This window comes from Pteronotus mesoamericanus, unplaced genomic scaffold (assembly GCF_021234165.1).
Source record: "Pteronotus mesoamericanus isolate MK-2021 breed Mesoamerican mustached bat unplaced genomic scaffold, CSHL_Meso_final contig_246, whole genome shotgun sequence".
NCBI classification, from domain to species: Eukaryota; Metazoa; Chordata; class Mammalia; order Chiroptera; family Mormoopidae; genus Pteronotus; species Pteronotus mesoamericanus.
The window spans coordinates 8,275,249-8,298,278 of record NW_026555104.1 but is presented as its reverse complement, the minus strand read 5'-3'; the positions used below and the strand labels follow the sequence as shown (position 1 = coordinate 8,298,278).

Genomic DNA, 23,030 nt, shown 5'->3' with positions numbered 1-23,030 from the left:
GACACTGCTGGGCACAGTGGACGACACGCCAAAGGTATGCTTTCTGTCCCTACGGGTTTTATATTCTGGAGGTATCCTGACAGAAAGGAAGGTGAAGGCAAGATAATTTCTGCACTAGTCATAGCTAAACAAAAGCAAAACACCTAGATTCTTATGGCAACAAAACTGGTGTAGTTGAGATCTACCCCATTTAAGGCCTGCACCTCTCTTGTCCCACCAGACCAGGGATGTGCGGAAGAAGGTAGCCTGGTCTGAGGGCCTAACCTCCTCTGCCCTTTTGGGAGCTGGCGGTATGACACCAAGGACCCTATTACCACTGCAGGCAGCAGAAAGTAAGAGGGTGGAAAGCACAAGTGCAGTGCTGGTCTCCTCAGAGTCAGGAAGTTGACAGGGAGAGGGAGCTGACCCTGACCTAGAACTTGGGGGTATGTGTGCAGGAATTATGGGGAGGGGTAGTGTGGTAAGGGGTAGTGTGGCCCCATGAAAGATATCCACGTCCTAATTCCTGGAATCTGTGAGTGTTACTTGGAAAATAATACAGAAAAATAAAGAAAGATAGTGTGGATGTGATTGTATAAGGCTCTCGAGATGGGGAGGTTATCCTGGATTATCTGAGCGGGCCGCAAATGCAATCACAGGTATTCTTAAAAGAGAGAGAGGTCGAGGAGATCTGACGCAGACAGAAGAGAAGACAATGTGATCACAGAGGCAGAGATTGGAGTGGTGTGGCCACAAGCCAAGGAATGCTGGCTGTCACCAGAAGCTTGAGGAGACACGGAGCAGATTCTCTCCTAGAGCCTCCAGAGGAAGCACTGTACTGCCAACACTTAGATTTTGGGCCCAAATTAAATCAGTAATGCTGACTTTGGACTACTGGTCTTTAGTGAGAAAAATTTCTGGTGACTTAAGCCACCAAGTTTACAGTAATTTGTTACAGCAACAATGGCAAAATAACACAGATAGGTAGATGTGCCCTTGGATGAACCTTCTGATTCAGTTCCAACAAGTATTATGTGGTAGGACTAATAAGAAAGAAGAATAAACATTTCATATTGCTATATTCAATAGGTACAACCAGTACAAAATTCTGAAGGCGTGCGTGTGTGCCCACGTGCGTGCACACACACACACACTCTCCCTACCCCTGCCCCCACTTCCTGGACCTGAATCAGCATCTGCTTGTATCTAGCTTTGCAGTGTTAGGTCATCTGAGAGTAACACATAGTAAATTGGAACAGGTCAGTGAGAACTGAGAAAAAGAACCTTGAAACAAGCTCCTCCAGCTTAGTCAGGGAGGGTCCAAGGAAGCACTACAGATGCACAATGGAGACAAGAGTGGGAAGCTGAAGGAGGTAAGGAGTCACTTTGAGAGGAGCCAGCAGCCTGGACAGAAGGGAAAGGCAAACACACTCTGGAATCAGGAAAGGGGCAGGACCTGTTTTATAGCTTGAAAAAGTGGCGCCCCGAGGAAGGGCAAGAGAATGCTAACCCTTTCCCTGTTCCATCTTAAAACTCTTTCCTAGAAATAAATGTTATAATCTTGGGTGTATGACATTGTTAAAAAGAGGAATGTAGGGGCATTGAACTGCTGGGTGCGCCGTATTGATGTGGGCAGGACAGGGCGCTGGGCTGCCGCCTTTTGGGTGGGCAGGATCTTTGGGCTCCCGTGGCATTCTGGGGTAGGACAGGCGCCTTTTGCTTAGAGAATGGCTTCAGGCTTAGGATGCTAAAGTGTTTCTATGGTGTCTCAGATGGAAGCCGGAGAAGGGGCACAGGAGGTGAGAAATCCCCAAAGTGAGAGAACACTCTTCACAGCTTTGGCAGCATTCCAGGGTGCTCTCCAGAGACAAGGCTCCTTACTGTGGAAGGGGCCCTGTGCGGACTTCCAGCGTGTGAACAAACGTGGGGAACCACACAGTCTTCTCACTGTATGCTGGCTACACAGCTTCAAAGGCGCCTGCTGTATCTAATTTGAACAATAGTGTCTTAAACCCTCGAGTCATTACCAGTCAGCATTGCTTACTGAACATTCACAGTATCCACAGCACTAGAGGAAGTTTCATCGGGGTTTGCAGTAAAAGCAGATGATGCCACAGTCTCAATTTTCCAAGGAGAAACAAATACAAGAAATGCTCCAAACCAAAATCAAAACACAGGTGACAGAGATCTAAGGCTTTGATGCCCACAGAAACTAGCAGAGGAGCAAAGATCTATGTTCATCAAGCCCCCAATTTTACTGTTTCTGTGGTCGTGGTCACAGAACCTGTGTCCTTTTGCCATCTGTAAAATAGGTTTAATACAATAACACATGGCTCAGGTTATTGTAAGAATTAAATGAGATTATGTGAAAGCACCTTTAAAAGTAATCATAACTCATAATATAATGTACAGCATAAGGAAATATGAAAAATTACGCTGATAAGGGGTAGAAAAAATATAGCCTGTTAGTCTAATTCCAAGAATATAATTCATTGTGACTCATCAGGATACTCTGGGACAATAATGAGAGATATCCTTCAAGAGAGAAGAACATCCTGGTACTGAGTGTAGTCTATATTGGTTTTTGTCTGCTCCCTCCCTTGGGGGGACTCTGCCTTCATTCCCTTCAGAGAACTGACTCATCCCCCGTTCCAGCCACAGGCAGTGCCGCCCATCCCCGGAGCACAGGTCCCAGCCTCAGGGATGGGCATGGCACCTGGACCCTAGCCCCTTACCTTGGTGCTATTTAGCCTGGATGGAGGGCATGTGAGTTCATCAGAGGCTTTCCTTGGGATTCATGTATTTTGATGTAGGAAAGATTTTCCCTTTCCTTCAGGCTGCTATGCTGGCATAATGTAAGCCTGGAGCTGCCTGAGGCCGAGGTTTTCCCTGCACAGAAGCAGCCTACAGGAGAAGAGAATGAGGCCAACACACAGAGGCTGGCGGGGCAGAGAGCCGGGCTGGGGGAAGAAAACGGGTCCTGATTATGATCAAGTCTTTGGTTCTAGTGCTTAAGTCTCATAATATAATACACAGCATAAGGAAATACGAAAAAATTACACTGATGAGGAGTAGGAAAAAATACAGCTTGTTAAGTCTCCAGGGTCCTACAACTCTGTGAGTTCCTTCCAGGATATTCAATTTTGGGTTTAATCTGGTCACTTTACCTGAAAAGAGTTCTGATTACACAGTGAGCTTACTTTGCAATAGTAAATAACCTTGATGAGGGCAAGTAAGAGTGTTGTTGGAAAGAGACTACAGAAGTCATTGTTTTTCCTGAAAAAAAAAAAAAATTGGTGGGGGTGGGAAGATCAGCTCAGCTTCTAGAAATATTAATCCTCAATTTTCCAAACCTGGCTCGGCATTAACAACTTCCTGTATTAATGAAACAAAAAGGCTAAGTGCATGTGCAATGAGCACCAGGAAAAGCACTCAACGAAGGCTTGGTTAGATTATCCTGACACCTGACAAGCGTGATCAGCAAGGGAAGTGAATTCAAAACAGATGCGACAATAATGCTGAAATGTGCAGAAACAACATGAAGCTTCTAAAGCATGATGCCCCAGTTGTTATTTTTTATAGTTTGCTTACTGAACAGTGAAAAGTCATGTTTCCACAGTAGTATCAGGAATCGCAAAATGGGACTCTCTTTTAGAGGTCACTGCACCTGAAGCACAAACTCGATCTTACTGGCTGTCATTATCTGGCCACAGACCACATCGCCAAGCAGCTGGTCTGCTGTGGAGTGGCACCTGATCCCCGGGGCTCCCACAGGATGAGAACACTCTTGAGGTCCTGCCCTGTACCATCCCTAGTTCCCACGCAGCTCCTGAGAAGTCCACTGACAACTTCCAATTCAAGCGGTGACAAGTCAGTTCTGGGAAACAAGTGTCAGAGGCAAAGGAATGGTAAAAATGGAAATTCTTCTGTGAATCCTTCTCTGATCTCCATCTTTCTCTTATCTTTCAACCAGATAGGATCTGCCTTCTTTTGAACCTCTACACAAGTTTCCATCTTGCTGCAAATGAGGCCTACACAAAGATGTGAATGCAGAATTTTGAGATTGTGGCGGATGAAACAGGGTATGGCCAACATCTTATGGCGACTCATGGCCTTCAAAGAGGTTCCCGTAAGTGGGGTATTTGGATTAATCTAAGAAGCACACATAGCAGGGGTATCAAACATTGATGAGCGCCAATGTTAGGTAGATAGCCTCACTGAAAATTTGACGTAGACCTTAAGAGTGCATAGATTAACATGCCCATTTCGCTTAGTAGAGTGGAGGCCCTCCAATCCCATTACTGTGTGTAAAACAATTTCGCTTAGTTTTGTCAGCACCAAGGTTGTTTTGCTTGGTGGTTACAAAATGAATGAGAGTTATCCTCTCTAAGAAGCCAGACTTCATTATTGAGCCTCGCTTCCCTGGGTTTCCCAAGTCACTGAACTCAGTCGACGGTCGGTGTTTTGCCTTGGTTCTTGTTCCCTGACCTCCCGGCAGCACCTGATGTGGCCTTAGAACACGCTCTCCTGGGGCTTCCATGGTACAGAAAAGTTGTTGCCATCCTACTTTTTTAACCATTCTTCTTGTCCCTTTCTCTTCCCTCTTCTTCCATGACTTTGGCTAATTTCTACATGCTGATAACTCCCAAATCAGTATCTCTAGTCCATTTGATCCCCAAACCTTAGATTCAAATGACTCCTGGACATCTCCACTTGGGAGGGAGGCAGCTGGGTTTCCTGTCCAACCACCTACCCAACTGCTCGAGCCAGAAGCCTGCAGAACTGCCTCAATTCTACCTTTCTCCCTCTCTCGGCAGCAATCCATCAGGAAGTCCGTAGATGTCACTTTCTCAATCTCTTCCAAATCCGCTTCCTCGCCTTTCATCTGCGCTGCCACCTTACTGTTCAGACTGCCACCATACCTCCCCTCAACTACCGTTAGAGCTTCCTCTCTGGTCTCCTTGCCTCTTTCCACTCTTCGAGCTGCAACCAGAACCATATTATGGATAGTAAGTTAGAAATCTGATTTCCTGCTCGAAACCCTCCTTTGGTTCCTCACTGCCCTCAGGACAAAGTCTACATTCTTTCTGGTGTCTCTGTGACCTGCTTACCTCTCCAGTTTCCCCCTCCCCCCAGGCTTCCTCAGCTCTAGCTCCACTCAATGATTTTCAGTTCCTCCATGTGCCATGCTTCCTGTTAACCTCTTGGCTTTCATAATTGCTCTTCTATTTGCTAAACCACTCTTGCCTCTTCACCCTTCCCTGTTCAAGTTAATCCTAAGGAAATGAGCTGAAATGCCAACAAATATTTATTATAGTACAAATTATAATACCCCCGCCGAAAACTATCAAAATGTCCAACAAATGTAATTTTTAAGTGACTGCTTAAAGTTTTGTGTTTATGGGAAATCACTTATAGTATATTTGACGAGAAAATTAATTTATGACACTTGCTTTCTGTCCCAACATCAAAGATACTAAACCAGGAACAGAGGTTATTTCTACATGACAAAATTCTGGGAGATTGTAATTTTTTTCTTTAGACTTTTCTATGTTTTTCAAAATTTCCCCATGAACATGCCATAATTATTTTCATAATTAGAAAAATAACCATCAATTTTGTTTTTAAAGACGACCATCCTTAGGCAAGGTAATATGAGGGCCAATGTAAACAGTCTATTTCTCAGGAAGAACTGCTTTGTATGGAAAGTTTAAATCCTTAACTGGTATTATACCCAGAAGCTTATCAGTGAGTTCCATAATAATCTGTTGCAAAGGGCAAAATAAACAGCTGAAGACGGTGGAGGAGGTTCCTGCCGATGCTCTACTAACAAAGGCTAGGGCTGATACGAACTCCTCGTTCCGGGGGTGTGTTTTCACTTCTGACTAAATCCTCCCTCCTTTCTCTCCCCTCTACCCCTCTATGGACACAGGCATATGTTTTGCTATTGTTCAGCCAGCTGGAGGGCCACACGAAGAAATGGAACTGAGTGAGTAAAATATAGTCAACTCTCTAAACCCTCAGCTGCTGTGCTTCAGTCAACAGGGAACAACAGGTGTCATCCTCGCTGGTCCGTGTGCCCAACTACGAACAGAGAATGGGAAGTTAACACACAAATGTTTTGTTCTCCAGAAAAATGAAAATCATTCAGCTAAGTCCATACAGCTGTATCCGGTGGCCATGAGTGATTCGTTAGTCTTTGCAAAGTAACAGGAGACATTCAGTGAGTGCCTGAGAATTTTACATAGAGAGGGCGTTTCCCACTGAATGAAGCATATATGTTATTTCCATTAAAGGCTCTCTTCTGTCTTAATTAAATTTGGAGTTTAGTCCATAAGCAGTGTTAGGAGAAAATGGTATACTTTTGGGAAAATGGGAGCATGGTTCTAGCTTACACAAAAATGTCATTCTAAAGCAGAAAACTGAAAATACAGCACCTTTTGCTCATTTAAGTATAATCGCTGATTACGTTTTGTCTTTATGACCCAGCACATAGGATTTGTTGCAAAGCATATATTAAAATAATCAAGTAAATAATTTAAAAACATAATTTTTGAAACAAAGCTTTCAATCTCTTTGAAGAGAAACAATACCTTGCACTTACATAATATTTATATAAAACACAGTAACAATTAGGTAATATCTTCCCTGAGAGTGTTTTCCCTGCAGAAATAAGACTAGCGATTTGAGGGAGAAGGGCAAATTTCTTTCTCATACTTAATTCTATTCCGAGGCGAGTGTCTGTTCTCAAAGGCAGGAGCGGCAGAACACAATGACAGAGGGGGGCAGAAAAGGGCTGTGGGCCTCCCAGGCTACAGACTCCGAGTCTGTCATTTTTGAGGTCTGGAAGAAAGCAAGCCAGCAAGAAATCACCAGTCATAACGGGATGAGGGAAAACAAAAGAAGATTCTACTGGGTCAGCTCATTTAAAACTCTGAAGGGACTTTTATTATTACAGCTGAATAAAGTGAGTGGGTTCTTATTGGTTTAGATATTAAAATGAACCATAAATACGGCTGTTTGGGTTAAATGAGTGATGAGTCTTATGTGCTGGCTTAATTTTCTAGATTTTCAAGTGGACAGTTCTAAAGAGAATGTGAATTTATTAGAATTACATTAGAATTATTATTTTCAGAATTACGTTTGAGGTGGAAAAAATGATAGGATAAGAAAATATTGTGCATATACATTTCATTCTAAAGTCTGAATTGTTTCTTGGAATCTGATCAATTTGATCTTCATCTGAGCTGTAGAATTTTCCACTTGACACCCTTAAACGTTGGCAATATTCCAACAATTGTTACTGACTCCTTTAAGCTTCATTACCCAGGATTTCATTTTAGTGGTCTGGAAAAAAGTCCCATGAATTGCATCCTTTCACAGTTAGAAATTGAAGGGGGTCACACTTCTTGTCAGCAGGAAGTGGAGGTTGGGAAGAATTCTATTTTTGGAGTTGAAAGGCCACCTTTGACCCAGAAATGTGCGGCTGGATGAAAGACATTTCTTTGTCCTGTCTTACTCGATTTACCCAAGGACTGGAGAAACGCATACAAATGCAACTTCAGCACACTTGTCTCCTCTTGGGGTCCTAAGATAATCCAAATTAACCACACCTCAAGAATTTCACATTTTCAGGTGTTTAAATTATCTTGTGAAGCCCAGGCATGCTACAGTCATTTAAATTTAAATTATTCAAAACCTTTCAAATGAAATCTTGACTGTATTCCAGACACGAGGGTCAGAATCTATTCTTCTAGATCAAGGGATGGGAAACTAAGGCCCATGGGCCAAATCTGGTTTACAGCCTGATTTTGTAAATAAAGTTTTATTGGAACACAGCCATGTGCATTTATTTACATAGTGTCTATGGATGCTCTTGTGCCATGATGGAGGAGCTGAGTATTTGTAACAGATGGTCCTCAAAGGGATCCATAGAGAAAACAATGAATCCATAGAAAAGAAAATGCAATCCTAGCATACTGTTGGATCTGAAGGAAAGACAAAGTTCACAAAATTATAAAATAAATGCTAGTTATGGATTTCTGATTCAGAGTCAATCAACAAAATATGAAACAATATAAATATTAACAATGTAAAAGTAAAGCTACAGTTGTCAAAAGTTCAAGCAGGGGTACTTATATCTTTATTTCATTTAGTGGTGAGTTAAGAGAGTTGTCTGAAGTTGCTAGAGCATTATTCTTTTTGTATTTCACTGATTCTAAAGTTCACATTTTTTTTTAGCCATTAGTATCTTTGAAACTGGGATGCTCCTTACTCTTGATGATACCTTCAAAGTATAATTGGAGGTGTTGTGTTTCCTTAGTGGAGTATAAAATAACAGTGCATCTTAAATAGATGGCACCTTAGATCTGATGACGCAGTCTTTTTAGTTGTAAAAGTAACCAACAGTAGGGCCACAAAGGGACGTGTGGCATGTCTGCGATGCGACCCCGCTCAAGCTGCTGGCTGTGGTGGCAGTTTCTGGCTTCAGAGGCTCCAAGGGCCTTGCAGGTTGAGGAAGAGGACCTGGCTGCCTTCCTTCCTCAGGTCATAAGAAGGTGGCTGTGGTGCAGTACGGAACTCAAAACAATGGAGGAGCAGAAAGTGAAGAGGAGGGACCCTAAGTTTTTTAGTGCTCACTGTACTCACTGTTAATGTGCCCCAACATGCCATTCCAGTGAGTAAAAGCAGGGGTTTTCAAATCCTGTGTCATGGTCAACTTCACAGCGACCAGAGTGAAAAAAAGCGACGAAAGAGAAGACAAAACCTCGGAGTGGAGAAGGAAAAGGTGCTCGGCCCCCTCCGATTCAGCATTCCTTTCTCACTGGTATCTCTCTCAGATGTTCAGGAAATGGAGAAGGGGTTTCTCAGCCTTTTGAATGATTTCCACTCTGGAAAACTTCAAGTGTTTGGAAATGAATGTTCCATTGAACAGATGGACCATGTTCGGGGAATGCAGGAGAAATTAGCTTGCTTGAATTTGGAGCTCTGTGGGGAGTGAGTTAGAGGAACTTCCTGAGGATGAGAGAAAAACAGCCCGTGACTCTAATCTGGATAGGCTTCTGTCTGATTTAGGAGAACTGACTTCTTCCACACAAAACTCCATTTGGCAGATGCACAAGATGTTCCAAATACTTCTACAAGCTAAAATGAAAGGCAGTTGCTTTCTTGTGGTTTGAAGACAAGCGGCATTCTTTACTTTTCCAGCTGAATCCAGGGGCAGAGTCATCTTCCACAAGGAATTACAGTAATTATGGTGCAACTGCAATGACTGTTTTCACATAACTGCTTTTAGTAATTCTGAGTTGCCGTAACTTACTGTAACTGGAGGCCTATGCCGTGTGAAGGCTTCGTCAGGAACCGTCACAGAGAGGCTGTGCTGCTGTGATTCTTGCTGGTGCTTTCCGAGGTTACACTTGAAATGCACTGTGCTAAGTGCCGCTGATAGGGCTGAAGGACCTACCCTTCCTGGGCGCACCAAACATATTCCACCCCTGAATCTGGTGACGTGCAGGCGCTTTGCGGCAGCCCAGCTTCAGTTTACGTTAGACGATCAGTACGCCCACGGGTGTGCCTTCCATTGGCCAGTGATAATGAAATGTTAAAGGAGTACTTGTGAAATTTGCTATCCTTCATAAAGTCACTGTTTAAAAGACAGTAAACCATCAATAATGAAAAAGAAAAATAATTTGTGGGGGGAGTGACCAAAGGCTGCTAAATAAACCATCATCCCTTATAGTCAAAGGCCAATAGATGCTGTCTATACATGATAAAAAAAAAAAAAATAGCAGCAAACACATTGTTTATTTATCTTTTCATTTTATACTTTTCTGCTGTTTGATTTTTTAAAAATAATTTTTGAAGCACCAGACTGTATTAGTTTCCTGTGGCTGCTGTAACAAATGACCACAAACTTGGTGGTTTAAAACAACAGAAATTTATTATCTTATAGTTCTGATGCCAGAAGACCGAAATCAAGATGTTGCAAAGGGCACACTCCTCCAGAGGCTCTGGGACTCCTTGCCCCTTCCAGTTCCTGGTGGCTGCATTCTTCCGATCTCTCCCTCCACCGTCTTCTCCGTGTGCACCAAACAGCCCTCTGCCCTTATAAGCACACTTGTGGTGGCATTTAGGACTCACTTGGATAGTCCAGGAGAATCTCCTAATTGCAAGAACCTTAATTGAGTTATAGCCACAAAGAACTTTTCTCCAAATAAGTAACATTTACTGGCTCTGGGGATTAGAACATGGACCTATCTTTGGGAGCCATTATCAGTCTACCTACGTGTTAGTCTGATTTTTTTAAAGAATGCAGATCTTAAGTCATCCTACAAAGTGAAGTCCTTCAGTGACTACCCATGACTTCCAGTCCAGAATCAAGTTTCTATGTATTGGTTAAAATTATAATCTCTAAGCCAAAGCCCAAGAAACGAGAGAAAAACAGAATAGACAATTGGACTTCAGAATTAAAAACCTTTAAAAAATTTACTGATTTTAAAGAGAGAGGAAGGGAAAGAGAGGGAGAGAAAGAGAGTGAGAAAGAAACATTGATTTGTTGTTCCACTTATTTATGCGTTCATTGGTTGATTCTTGTACGTGCCCTGACCAAGGACGGAACCTGCAACCTTGGTACATTGGGATGATGCTCTAACCAACTGAACTACCAGGCCAGGGCAAAATTAAAAACTTTTGTGCTTCATAGAACACCATCAAGAAAGTGAAAATACAAGCCGCCGAAGAGGAAAAATATTTACAAATCATATATCTGATAAGGAATGTGTATCTAGAATATATGAAGAATGCTTAGAACGCAATAGTAAAAAGATGACCACAATTAAAAAACTGGCAAGGGGTCTAAATAGACATTTCTTTAAAGAAGATATAAAAATAGCCAGCAAACACACAAAAAGGCTCTACATCATTAGTCATAAGGGAAATGAAAATCAAAACCACAATGAGATACCACTTCATACCAACTAAAATGGCTATAATCAAAAAGACAAATAATAACAACTGTTGGCAAGGAATAGGGAAGTTGGAACCTTCATACATTGCTGGTGGAAATATAAAATGGCATACCTGCTTTGGAAAATAATCTGGCAGCTCCTCACAAAGTTAGACATGGAATGACCATATGAGCCATAATTTCACTCCTAGGTATATGCGTATATCCAAGAAGAATGAAAAAAGGTCCACACAAAAACTTATACATGAATGTTCATTGCAGCATTATGCATAATAGCCAAAAACGGAAACAACCCAAATGTTCATCAACTGAACAAAATGCACATACTCACAGAACAGAATATTACTGGACAATAAAAAGGAAAGAATTATGGATGCAGGCCGTGACCTAGATGAACCTTAACCATGTTAAGTGAAAAGCCACTCACAGAGGACCACATGTTATACAATTCCATTATGTGAATTGTCCAGAACAGGCAAATCTATAGCGATGGAAAGTAGATTAGTAGTTGAGTAGGCGTTAATAAGCAGTGGGGAGGGGGCAGCCGCCAAAGGGTATGAGGTTTTGATCTGGGGCAATGAAAGTGTTCCAGGTTGATTGTGGTGACAGTCACACAACTCTGAAGACACTAAAACCCACTGAATTGTATGCTTTTCATGGATGAATTGTATGGTGTGTGAATTCTCTCAATAAAGCTCTTTATATACAGATAGTCTGTAGAATCAGAGTCCTTCGCCCAGTATCGTTTCCAAGAGAATGTGCAGAAGGATAAGAGAGAACTTGCATGTGAAAAGCCTCGGCACAGTCCCTGGCACATGGCCAATACCCTGCACTTGGGCACGCTGTTATCTGCCCGGCACCTGAAGCTTTCGGGGACTCGGCCCCCTTTCAGGGCAGTCTTCTCCACACCCCTCCCCCTGCCAGATGCCGCTAATGCCAGAGTCCCCAAAACAGTTTCAGCATGACCTGCTTTTGCTAGAAGAGGCCGTCTTCGTCCCCTGCCTTCGACGTGCCTGATTCCTCTTTGCGTCCCCTTCTGTTTCCTCAGCTGTGTCTGTTCTGGGCGGCTTCCTCTAAGGGCTCCAAACACTGCCCTTCCCTCCCCACCGGGCCAGCTGTTCCTTCTGTCAGGTCCCACAGCTGCCACCACACTCTGTCACTGCATTCACCACTCTCGATGGCATCTTCCTGTCTGCCTCATGTACTATTCACCTCTCTACACCCAGGGCCTAGCAGAGTGACCAAGAGTAAGACGAGCTTGTGCTACATCCATCACTGGCCCTAAAGAGAAGAATTCCCATGGCGTCAGTAGCACCGTAAAAGCTCCCATAGGGAAAAGAAAAGGTTTTTCCTTTTGCTCTCCAGACTAAAGAACTCCTGCCTCTCTGGGGCCGGGGAGCCTGGCAGGGCTGGTCTGGGGCCTTATCTTAGAGGTGTACCTGTGTGGACCTGCCCCACTGTTGGCTTCCCACAGCGTGCCATGGAGGACAGGCACACTGCCTCTCTTGTGACACCGGTCAAGCCCTATGTCAGCTGTGGCCCTGGCAGTTTATTAACACTTTACTGATGCACATGTTCAGACGTGCATATCAAATAGGAAGGGACATCTAAAGAGCCAAACAGCATGATGTTTACACCTTGCAGCATATGGGAAATGCATTTGCAAACTCTGTAGGAGGCAATGCTCAAAGAAAGCCAACAGTTCAAGGACAAGAAGGAACAGCTGCTTTCTGAATATTCCCCACGGCATAAGCATAAGCAAGTCGGAGACACAGCCAGCGAACTGCCCTGCGACCTGCGGAAGTAGCGAGCGCCCTATCCCGGGGTACCCAAGCCAGGGCTGTGTGATTTGGGGAGCACAGAGGAAACTGGATTCAGGGGTCTTCAGCTCCACTTCAATGAGTATAACCCTACATGTCTGGTTATTGTGAAAGCTGTTTTAAATATGAGGGCTGCCACGCTGCACAACTCCTGGGGCACCCTTCACACACCCCGGGTGAGCGGCCCCCCACTCGGGGTGCCCTGCAGAGACTCTGTCGCCTAAGAGGTGGCCTTGCTGCATTTTGCGTAGATAATCTTATGTGTAGTAAAGCAACAAGGGCTTGCTTATTTTTTTTTAAACAGTACAATCCAAAATGTACACATGACTTAATGAAACGATGATTTTTTTAACTCAGCAACTTTTAATATTCCAAAGCCATCCCTGTCAGCCTGTAAAACTAAATCTCTTCTAAGTTGTTTAACACATACAATAATTTTATACAAACAGAATCACTTTTTTTGGTTCAGCCTTCCTTTTCCTTTTCAGCAATATATTTTAAAGGTTTGTATTTTAAAATTTATATCCAAATACGAGGACAATTGAGTTGGTAAACATTTCGCTATTAGCCACGTCTTAGGCTTAGCTTAGGCTTAGGTCCGCTTAGCAATACCAGCAACCTTCTCACCTTGTCCCCAGTGTGTTCTGCTGGTCAGTGTTTCGGAAACAAAGGCCAGGGTTTCTCAGAGATACTGGGAAAACATGCCAGATGTCATTTCTGAGTCAGTACGTTCACGTGTAGTAAAAGGAGACTCAATTACATATTCTTCATAGGTGTCCTATCAGATAGCAATTATTTTTCCTTCCCTTTATTAAAACAGAAAAGGACCAACACTGGCACATGTAAACACAGACATAATTTATATTCTTTGCCATTCTAAGCATATATCTATATACATACACATACATACACAGGGTGAGGCAAAAGTAGGTTTATAGTTGTTCATATGGAAAATAATACAATAGTTAATAAATCATAATACAAGGATAAACTGTTTTGTGTACTCATAAATGTAAATCTACTTTTGCCCCACCTATACATATGCACATGCAAATGAGTCAAATTTCCTATGTTCTTAATTGATCTGGTAAAGTATTTGATAGAAGATAAAGAGTATTTTTGGCTCTCTGTGATTTGTCCTTCTCTAAGTTTCCTCTTCCTTGTAACTGAGCGCAGGCCTGACCCACCTGCGTTACAATAGCTGTGTGGGGTCAGTGCTTAAGGCAGGGGGAGGGAGGGCGGAAGGATGTGTCCACCTTCCAGCGGCCCATCAAGTATCACCTCCTTTCTTTCCTCTTCCTCCTGAGAATCTGTGGCTCTGAGTCTGCACCTCTCTTTAGGCAGAGTGGGTAATAACACAGGCCAAGCAGTCAGACAGAACTGAGCTGAAATCCTGACCCTGACTCTGCGACTTACTGGCCGTGGGCACTTGGGGCAAGTGACACAGCATCCCTGGGTCTCAGTTTCCCCATCTGAGAAATGGGAGCAATACCCATCTCATAGGGTTATTAGAAGGCTAATGGAGAAAAACATATGTAAAGCACATGACTCACTGGTAGTGCCCAGCAAGGAGACAAAAAACAGGAATGCATTCTTTTCCTGAACTGTGCTTCTTTCTGCATTTGTCTCCATTATTAGATTGTAAACACTTTGAGGGATCAAATATTTATTGAGCTGATAGGGAAAGGACTGTGAGAGGAATGGAATACCACTCCACTTCCAGCTAATGCGGCGTTCCTGAAGAATCGTCACCACCCCTTTCTTCTGCCCCTATCTGGCCCCTAGTTAATTGATCCGACTAAGGCTGTATTACTCTGCCAGCCAGATCATAGATTTTCATTAACAATGACAGCGAGGTATGAAAGGTTAATTATTATACACTTTTATTGTGATACATTATCTTTCAGCTCAAATTTTATATGCAATCACCCATATGAATGACATCCGTTTTCTGAAGGTATCCAGATAATTAATTTTGTTCACATTAAGTGTCACTACAGAACGCAAGTAGGCTGGCATCCTTTCCCCCTGTGCTTTCTGTTTATACACTAATAGAATTTAAAGTCTATTTTCTAGGCTTTTTTCCTAAAGGGCTTGGGATACTTGGGGGTATGCATCTGAAGCCCTGGGCTCGGTGATTATGAATCTCATTAGGTTTGAATAGCACAGGCTTATCACAGAGACTCATGTGATCCTTCCACACTCCTAGAATAACAGGCAGTGAGGCCTTCCCAGACCACGTGGCTGGGGATTCGGTGGGATTCCCTCCCTCAGATCCGCCGGCCCTGGAGCCCCAGGCTGCCTGTGTCCAGGCCTTGAGCAGGTACCCACGCTGATGCTACACTGATGGCAGTGGACGGCCACTGTGGGTTCAGGCACTTGGAGGGCTGAACAGTAAGTAGCTCATCCATTCTCGGTTTTCTTTTGGAATTTAGTAATGAACTCATTAAATCACCAACTTGTTGTGACAGGAAGTCATTCAGATGCTGATGCTATTGCCATGGAAACCATCCCTCTGCTCGGAGCTCTGTCTGTCTCTGCTGAGGAGCACTCTGGCTCTGTAATTACTGTCATCCCCAAATAACACAGAGCCATTACAGCTCGGAGCAAGTCCAGAGCAGGGGGCATACAGAGCCTATTCTGCTTGCAGATGAATCCTTGTTGCTTTTAGTATTTTTAGCACACATTTCTGTTCTGTACCAGTTGTCTTTTGAATTCCTGCGTGCTGGCTGCTTTCCAGCACCTTTCCTCGAGGAGCAGACAAAGGATTTTTGAGGATAACTGTCAGGGATACTGTTTAAAGAGAAACTACTGCCTCTCCACATCTCTGCGCTTCCACATACAGATAAATGAGTTCTCCTGCCTTTTAGGAGAGCACCCAAGAAAGGACTCCATTATAGTTCATATCCTATACAACCTTAAGGTTTATAGGATAGATTATTAATGCCCAAATGCAAGTTCAAAGTCATATTTGCTTATTTTGTTAGCATTAACCAGTTCTAGACCATTGCTGAGGTCCATGACTGAAGGCTGACCACGTCACCAGGAGGAAGAGCTCATCCACAGCAGCAATCAAATCTTTTTGTATATGTTGTGGCATCCGGTAGGCAGTGAATCTTTAAGCGTAACCTCCAGTTACTTAGCACCTGACAGACACTGTACCAGCCATTTTACATTCTGTTTTATGACTTAAAATTAATTGACACGAAAATCCCACGAGGCAAGTATTTTTACCCCAATTTTACAGCTAAGGAAGGTGCAGCTCAAAGCAATTAGGTAAATTAAATAAATGCCGTGTTTTCCCACACTGCATAGGTGTCACCATGCCATGCCTCCTGTGTCCACAGGCATAAAGGTCACTTCTGCTGCCTTTGAGCCAGAGATGCTTGGCTCAAGAGAAGGCCTTCATGATTCTCTTTTCCACCCAGCCAGCACCTTCTAGGACATCCCAAGTGACCCTTCAGGCTCAGCCTGTGTATCCCCAGGGTTGGGGAACGTGCAGTCCGTATTTGGATGGCCCCGCTTAAAGGCTCCTCTTAGTCTGTTTGTAACATGAACAAAGAGCTGTCACTGTTGGGGCTTCTACTGAGCCCTAAGCTGAGGAAATGCGGCTCTGGCCAAAAGGTTGCCCACTAGAATATCCAGGCATGACTGGGAGAAGAGGGGAATGAGAAAGGGGCCTAACAAGGAGCGGCCAGGGCCAGGGCAGGGTCTGTCTGAGCGGAACAAGAGGATCTCAGCAGATCACGGAGAGAAACCTGTTCTCCAGGGTCAGTGGGAAGCTGGTGTTCTGAAGGAGACTCGGACAATGGCTGACTTTTTGTTTTCACTTTTTATTTATGTAGATGCACATCACACACACACTCTCCACAAAATGCGTAACTGTTTGTTACGATCATAAACACTAACATTTAAAGATCGGCAGTGAGTAGTGATCCCTGGTCCACCTTCTGAAAATGTTAGCGGGGTCACAGGAAGAGCACAGCACTGACCTTCCAAATTCATGAAGCTCTGTGTGTACTGGTGTTGAGATGCCTTTCAGCTTATGGGAATGAGATTTACTCCTACAAATGCTCATTCGCCTCTGCCTTAGACTATAAAATCTTTGGTGGCAAGGTTTAGATGTCTGTTATCTGTACAACTTGGGGCAAGTCTCTCTGTCTCTTTTTTAAATTAATCCTTACCCAAGGGTATGTTTACTGATTTAAGAGAGAGAGGAAGGGGGGATGAGAGGGGGAGAGAGAGAGAGGGAAAGAGAAAGAAGCATCGACTGGTTGACTCCTGTATGCGCCCCAACTGGGGATGGAACCCAAAACCTTTTGGTGCACAGGACGACGCTCCAACCTACTCAGACACCTGGCCAGGGCCAACTCTCTTTTAATTCAGATGGCTCACTTTTCTCATCTGTGAAACAAGGCATACTGTTAACTCCAACATCTGCCTTCACAGGAGTATTGTGAGGTGAAAATGCAAAGTGCAAAAACCCTGGGAAAGGTATCAAATCCACAAAAATGTGCCTAACTCAGGATTCTATGTTAGTGAATACTTAAATATAAACAGTTTAATTTAAAGCTCAGTATCTGTTATATTAAGTCTCTCTACAAGTACCATGAAAACAAAAGGATTTTTCAAGCTTTCAGCAATGATTAGTTTAAAACAATATTTGATACAAAAAATGTTTATCAGTACAGAGTTATAATTTTTTTGGTGTTCACTTTCTTACCTAACCTGCTGCAGAGATTAAAGCAAAATTTTCCAGTTATCACAGAGGATTAGTAAGACCCCTAATACTGGATCATTAAAAATGAGCAGATCACAGACTCAGAGTCCAATGTTTTTAAGTCTTTATAAGACTTGTTTTCTAAGTAATTAAAAAAGATACTTGCGACTATACCTACTTCTAAAAAGTATTTGGCGACAGTCCACAATAAAAGAAACAGAAACCATAAAAGTAATTTAAAAATAATCTTTTCATCCAGTTCACAGCCATTTCTTAATAATATCTGTGAAACAGAATTAATATAGAGTTACAAATGAGATCTACAGTTTCGGACATTGAAAATATTTTATTCACTGTAACTAAACACAGAGCAGAGCTGCCAATATCTGGTAATAAATGACTTCCAGGGAGGGGGCTGTGAAATGGTCGAAACTGTAGGGTTCAGAATGAACATTAATTTAATTAGGAAGTAGATGAAAAATCAATATGCATCCCATGCCCAGATCACATGTTATTTCCATTTGTATGTAATAGCTAGTCTTATGTAGAATATGTTAAAGAAACCACACAAAAGGGAAATGAGTCACTTACTAAAAACCAGAAAAACTTAGGCTAACTGGCTAGACGGAGACTCAACCACATCTTTTTCTGCCTTTGTTCCACTTCTATATCCTGAAAGCACCACCTTGTCTGAATCACCAGAGAGAAATGTTTTTTGGCAAATACACATTGGACACATCTAGCCTCACTTATCCCTTCTCCGTGTGAGACACACACACATAACCATGTCCAAGAGGCACTGGAATGTATGTGGGTTTTTTCCTAGCAGTCTTATCTCCACTATTATGTGTGACCTAGACAACCACTGTAGTATTTTGCTCTTCCTAAGAAAGCAGCAATCAGCACGCAGTTCTACCTCCTCTTAGATGAAAGCCCACTATCCTTTCTCTTCCTCCCACCCCTCCCATAGTCTCACAAGGATAAGGGCCCTGGCACAGAAACTTTATCTTGCTTACTCTTTGGTACAGTGCCTGGCATGCTGCTGGTACTCAGCAAATACTGGACGGAGTTGAATGGGTGTTTTCAGCCTCTCCTCCACTCGCTAGGTGCTTGTTCCTCAGCCTATAAGCATGTTCAGATCTTTCCCAATAAATAACAGACCCAAATGCCCACCTATTCTTTTCTCTCCACCAGTCACAAAATGCCCCCAAATTAAACTATCCATAATGCCAGGGTCCTGCTAGCTACTGCTTCTGACATCACACCTTACAGCCAAGCTTCTTAAGAGAGTAGTTCATATGTATTTGTCTTTACCTCTCTCTGCTTATGCTTTGACCTTTATAATCCATCCACCCATCCAGCTCTCCAGCCCCTCCCTCCCATCCATCTGTTCTTCCTCCCTTCTTTTCTTCCATTTATTCATCTGTTCTTCCATCCTCCCCCTCCCCCTGCTCCTTCCTTTGCTTCTGTAAGTACATATCAATGCCTTCTGTATACTGGGTACTGTGCTGGGCACTGGTAATATGGTATTAAAGAAGACACAGTGCTCTTGATCTGGTTAGAGATACATGTGTGAACTTTAGTTTCTTAAACTGGGGCTCCATTCCCTTAGTTACTCGGCAGTGTGCTAGAGCAAGTGAAGCTACGGAGCAGACGTGGAGCACGTTCCTGGAGAATCAGCTTTACTCTATGCAAGTAACTGGGAACCTTTAACACTCAATTACATTAGAGCCAACATTTAGAATAGCAGAATAAAAATTAGCATTACTTGTTGAAACAAACACAAGACGTTAAAAGGAACATGCCTGGACATGGTCCCAGTGAATGCTAAGTTTACTTTTCGGTTGCTTAGGGGATTTCGCTTACAGAAGTCTGAAAAGCACTAATAAGTAGATAACTACCACACAAGGTGATACATGCGCCTAGAGGTAAGAACTATAGTGCTGAGGGATCTCCAAGAATAAATGGTGCAATTCTGGGGAGGGACGGACAGGATTGCCTTTATAGAGCAGGTGACATCTGAGGTGGATTTTGAAAGATGAGTGGCTTACCAGGTGGAGAGGGAGGACAGTCACTATTCGCACAGGAAGTGGTATGTACAACTATAAGGAGCTGTAAACGGATCTGATATATGAAAACAAGGAGGAGTTTAGCAGTAGCTGAAAAAAGAGGTAGGTTTTCACAGCAAAGAACCCGGTATCACGCTAGAAAGTTCCAGTGCTGGAGATCATTCTCTATCCTTGAAACTCTTTCTCTTGTTGCCACTGTATTCTGGTTCTCCTACTTTGACAATTTCTTCTTAGCTCCTTTGTTTATTTTTCCTCTTTGACACCCCTCTGCTACCCCTTGAATCTTCGTGTTCCCCAGAACCTCTTCCTGGCCATGTTTTTCTTGTTACTCTCCACACATGAATTGTCTCATTCACTCCTACTGCTTCAGCTTCCTTTAGACAGCTGGTTTCCAACCTGCAGGCCAGACACCCATTCTCCCTGCATGGCTCTCTCAACCTGAGCTCACCTACGGCCTTTCAAAATGAGTAAGTCCTCAGCTGTCTCCATCATCATCCTCCATGCTTCTTCCTCCTTTCTGCAGCTCCATCTCTGCCAGTCTTTACAGTCTAAGTTAATGGAACCACAATTCACCTGTCACCCAAATAACAACCTGAGAGTTGCCAGTTACTTTGCACATCGCACTCGGTTGCCAGCACTCCTCATAAACCTCTATTAAATATATCTTTCCCTCTAAATCTCCTAGGAGTCTCAACAGAGCCAGGGGCCCTTCCATAGCCCCCGCCCCCAACCCCGAGAATCACTGCGTGTAGTGAGAGATTTCACTGAGGATGGGCATGCACTGTGCAGCTGGACTGTGTAGGGGCAGAAGAGGCTTAGACTCATTGGCAGGACGATAGTCCTCTTGGCCAACTGCAATGCTGGTTAACTGGTCTCCCTAAGTACCGGTTCCTTTCCCTCTGAAACTTATCCTGCAGTTATCTTCTTAATACAGAAGTCTGATTAAAGATGACAAATTATTAACATTTATAAGACAAAACTATTTCAGAGTGAGAAGGCAATATAGGTGAATATTATCCAGTTTTGGATGGGTAAGACTTTTTAAAGCATTCATATAACGCCTAAAGGGAAAAGGCAGATGGGAGTTCTGTAGAAAAAATAATGCAATTTAAAAATATGAACGGGGAAAATATTTGCAGCATACATGAGAGTTAATGGTTCTAATATATAAAGAACACTTATAGATTAGTAACCAAATGATGAAGCCATCAAAAAATAGAGGCAAAGGATATGAACAATTCACAACTCACGGACAGATGACAAGTAGATCATGGGAGAAAGCGTTCAATTTTATTTAAGAAATGTAGGTGAAAACAATGGATGTCAAAGTCTTTTCTCTGTCAAACTGACAAATTTAATCCAGAGTTGATTGAGTAATTTGTTACATGAGGCAGGCTCACACTTGCCTGATGGCAGTGTAAAATGGCACAGCTTTAGAAAGCTAATCTAGAAATATGTAAGGAAACCTTGAAAAATATACACCCGTCGACCCCATAATTCCATGTCTAGGAATTCCTAAGGAAACAATGATGGATATGAATAAATAATCCCTCTAAGGAGAGGTATTATAGCATTGTTTATAATACTGAAAACTGGAAACATTCTAGATGCTCAACAATAAAGCTTGATAATTAATAAAAATAGATACATTTTAGTAGGAAATACCATACAGATATTACAAGTTGTTCTGGAAAAGAATACTTAGTGACACAAGACAACATTTCCAGAATGTTTGCTCTATATTGTTAAGGGAAACAGCAATTATAAAATAGAAAGTATTTTAAAATCTCAGTTTTAGAAAACTATATATAGATATCTGTATGCAAAGAAGCTATAACAATTTTAACAATGGTGTGAAAGTATGCTTACAGGTTTTTTCAATGTCTTTGTGTACATTTTCCAAAATTTCTACATATAGCGTTGCTTTTGTTATCAGAAAAAATATTTTAAACTAGAATTCCCGTCTGTTGTTTGCTAGACGAAACCTGAATCCCTTTGCCTGGTATGCGAGGCCTGTGGCAGTCTGGCTCCTCCTTCCCGCCTGCCCTTCCTGACTAGAGTCCCAAGTCTGCGGTCTCCCCAGCCAGGCGCGTGACCACCAACAAGCCTCGTTGCTTCAAACCTCTGCCTGCACAGACTTGCCCCTCTGTCCTCCTCACAGACTCTCAGGCTTGGTTAATGCCTTGTACTTCTTCAATTCCTGGTCTTCTTTCAATTCCAAAGGCCCTTACCTGCCTCAGGGCCTTTGCATCAGCTTCTTTTCTGCCTGGACTGGTCTTCACAGGACCAGCTCCTTTTCATCTTTCAAACCTTAAATGTCACCTCTTCATCCGGCCTTCTCTGGCTACTCTATCCAAACTAAGTCACCTTCTTGAATTCTCTCTCCTAGAACCCTGTTTATTTCTCCTTAGCACTTACTACAATAGAGAACTACTTCTATTCATTTGCTGACTTGGTTTTTGTGCATTTGCCCTGTTTCAGCTTAAGCTCCAGGAGGCCAGGGGCTATGATTGGTCTAACCCAGGGCCTTAAACATTAGGTAGGTGTACATGGTTATTTATGGAAAGGACAGGCAATTCAAAGACCAACTGTTCTGCAAAGCCTTCTTCTGTGTTCCCATGGGATTCTGCACTCTCATCTCTAAGAACCTTTCTTTACCTACCTACACACACACACACTCTCTCTCTCTCTCTCAGTTGTTTAAAAAAAAAAGATTTCAATTATTTATTTTTAGAGAGGGGAAAGGAGGGAGAAAGAAAGGGAGAGAAACATCACTGCAGCAGAGAAATACCAATCGGTTGCCTCTTGCATGCGCCCTGACTGGGAACCAAACTCACAACCCAGGCGTGTACTCTGACCGGGAACTGAACTGATGACCTTTCGGTTTTGCAGGATGTTGCCCAACCAACTGAGCCACACCAGTCAGGGCTAACACAGTTGCTTCTTTATAGGTGCTCCCTGAAACAGACTGCAGGTGCTTTGAGATGGAGACTGGGTACAGTGTCATGCCCTGGTGCACTGTGGATGCTGAACAAGTGTGTGCTCTGAATGAATGCATGACAGGGCTCCTGAGGGGCTCCCAGTGGGTACAGGGAACCATTCTGGGACTGAGTGGTTGCTACAGCTCAGGCAGGTGATTAAATGCTACTTCAGCTCACATAAGTCCATAATGAATTGGGCAGACACAGGGCTTGTGGCTATAAAAAGTTTTAACTACATTTTAAAATAAATTTTAGCAATCAGTAACTAATTCTTGAGCTTCATATAAAACAATGAACAATGGCAAATCTAATGTTGAGACCACAAAATTAAAAGAAGGGAAAATAGGAAAATCATGTTTTTGGGTCTGTCAGAAAGTGAATTGCTCTAAATTCCTCAATCTAAGGAATTTATAGGTTCCTTGTGGAACCTTTAATGTTTCTCTCTTTTGCAAAGTGCTCCCAGAGACTTCAAATATTTTGCAGACAAATAATGCA

The 23,030-nt window shown here is 42.9% G+C and overlaps 1 protein-coding gene and 1 pseudogene across 1 annotated transcript in view; one reads left to right on the top strand and one right to left on the bottom strand.

Moving 5' to 3' along the window:
* Positions 1-23,030, bottom strand: part of MYO1D (myosin ID) — a 303,106-nt gene that overhangs the window by 34,647 nt on the left and 245,429 nt on the right. The gene's annotated exons all lie outside the window — the stretch shown is intronic.
* LOC129070261 (coiled-coil domain-containing protein 28A-like) lies at positions 8,473-9,127 on the top strand (annotated as a pseudogene).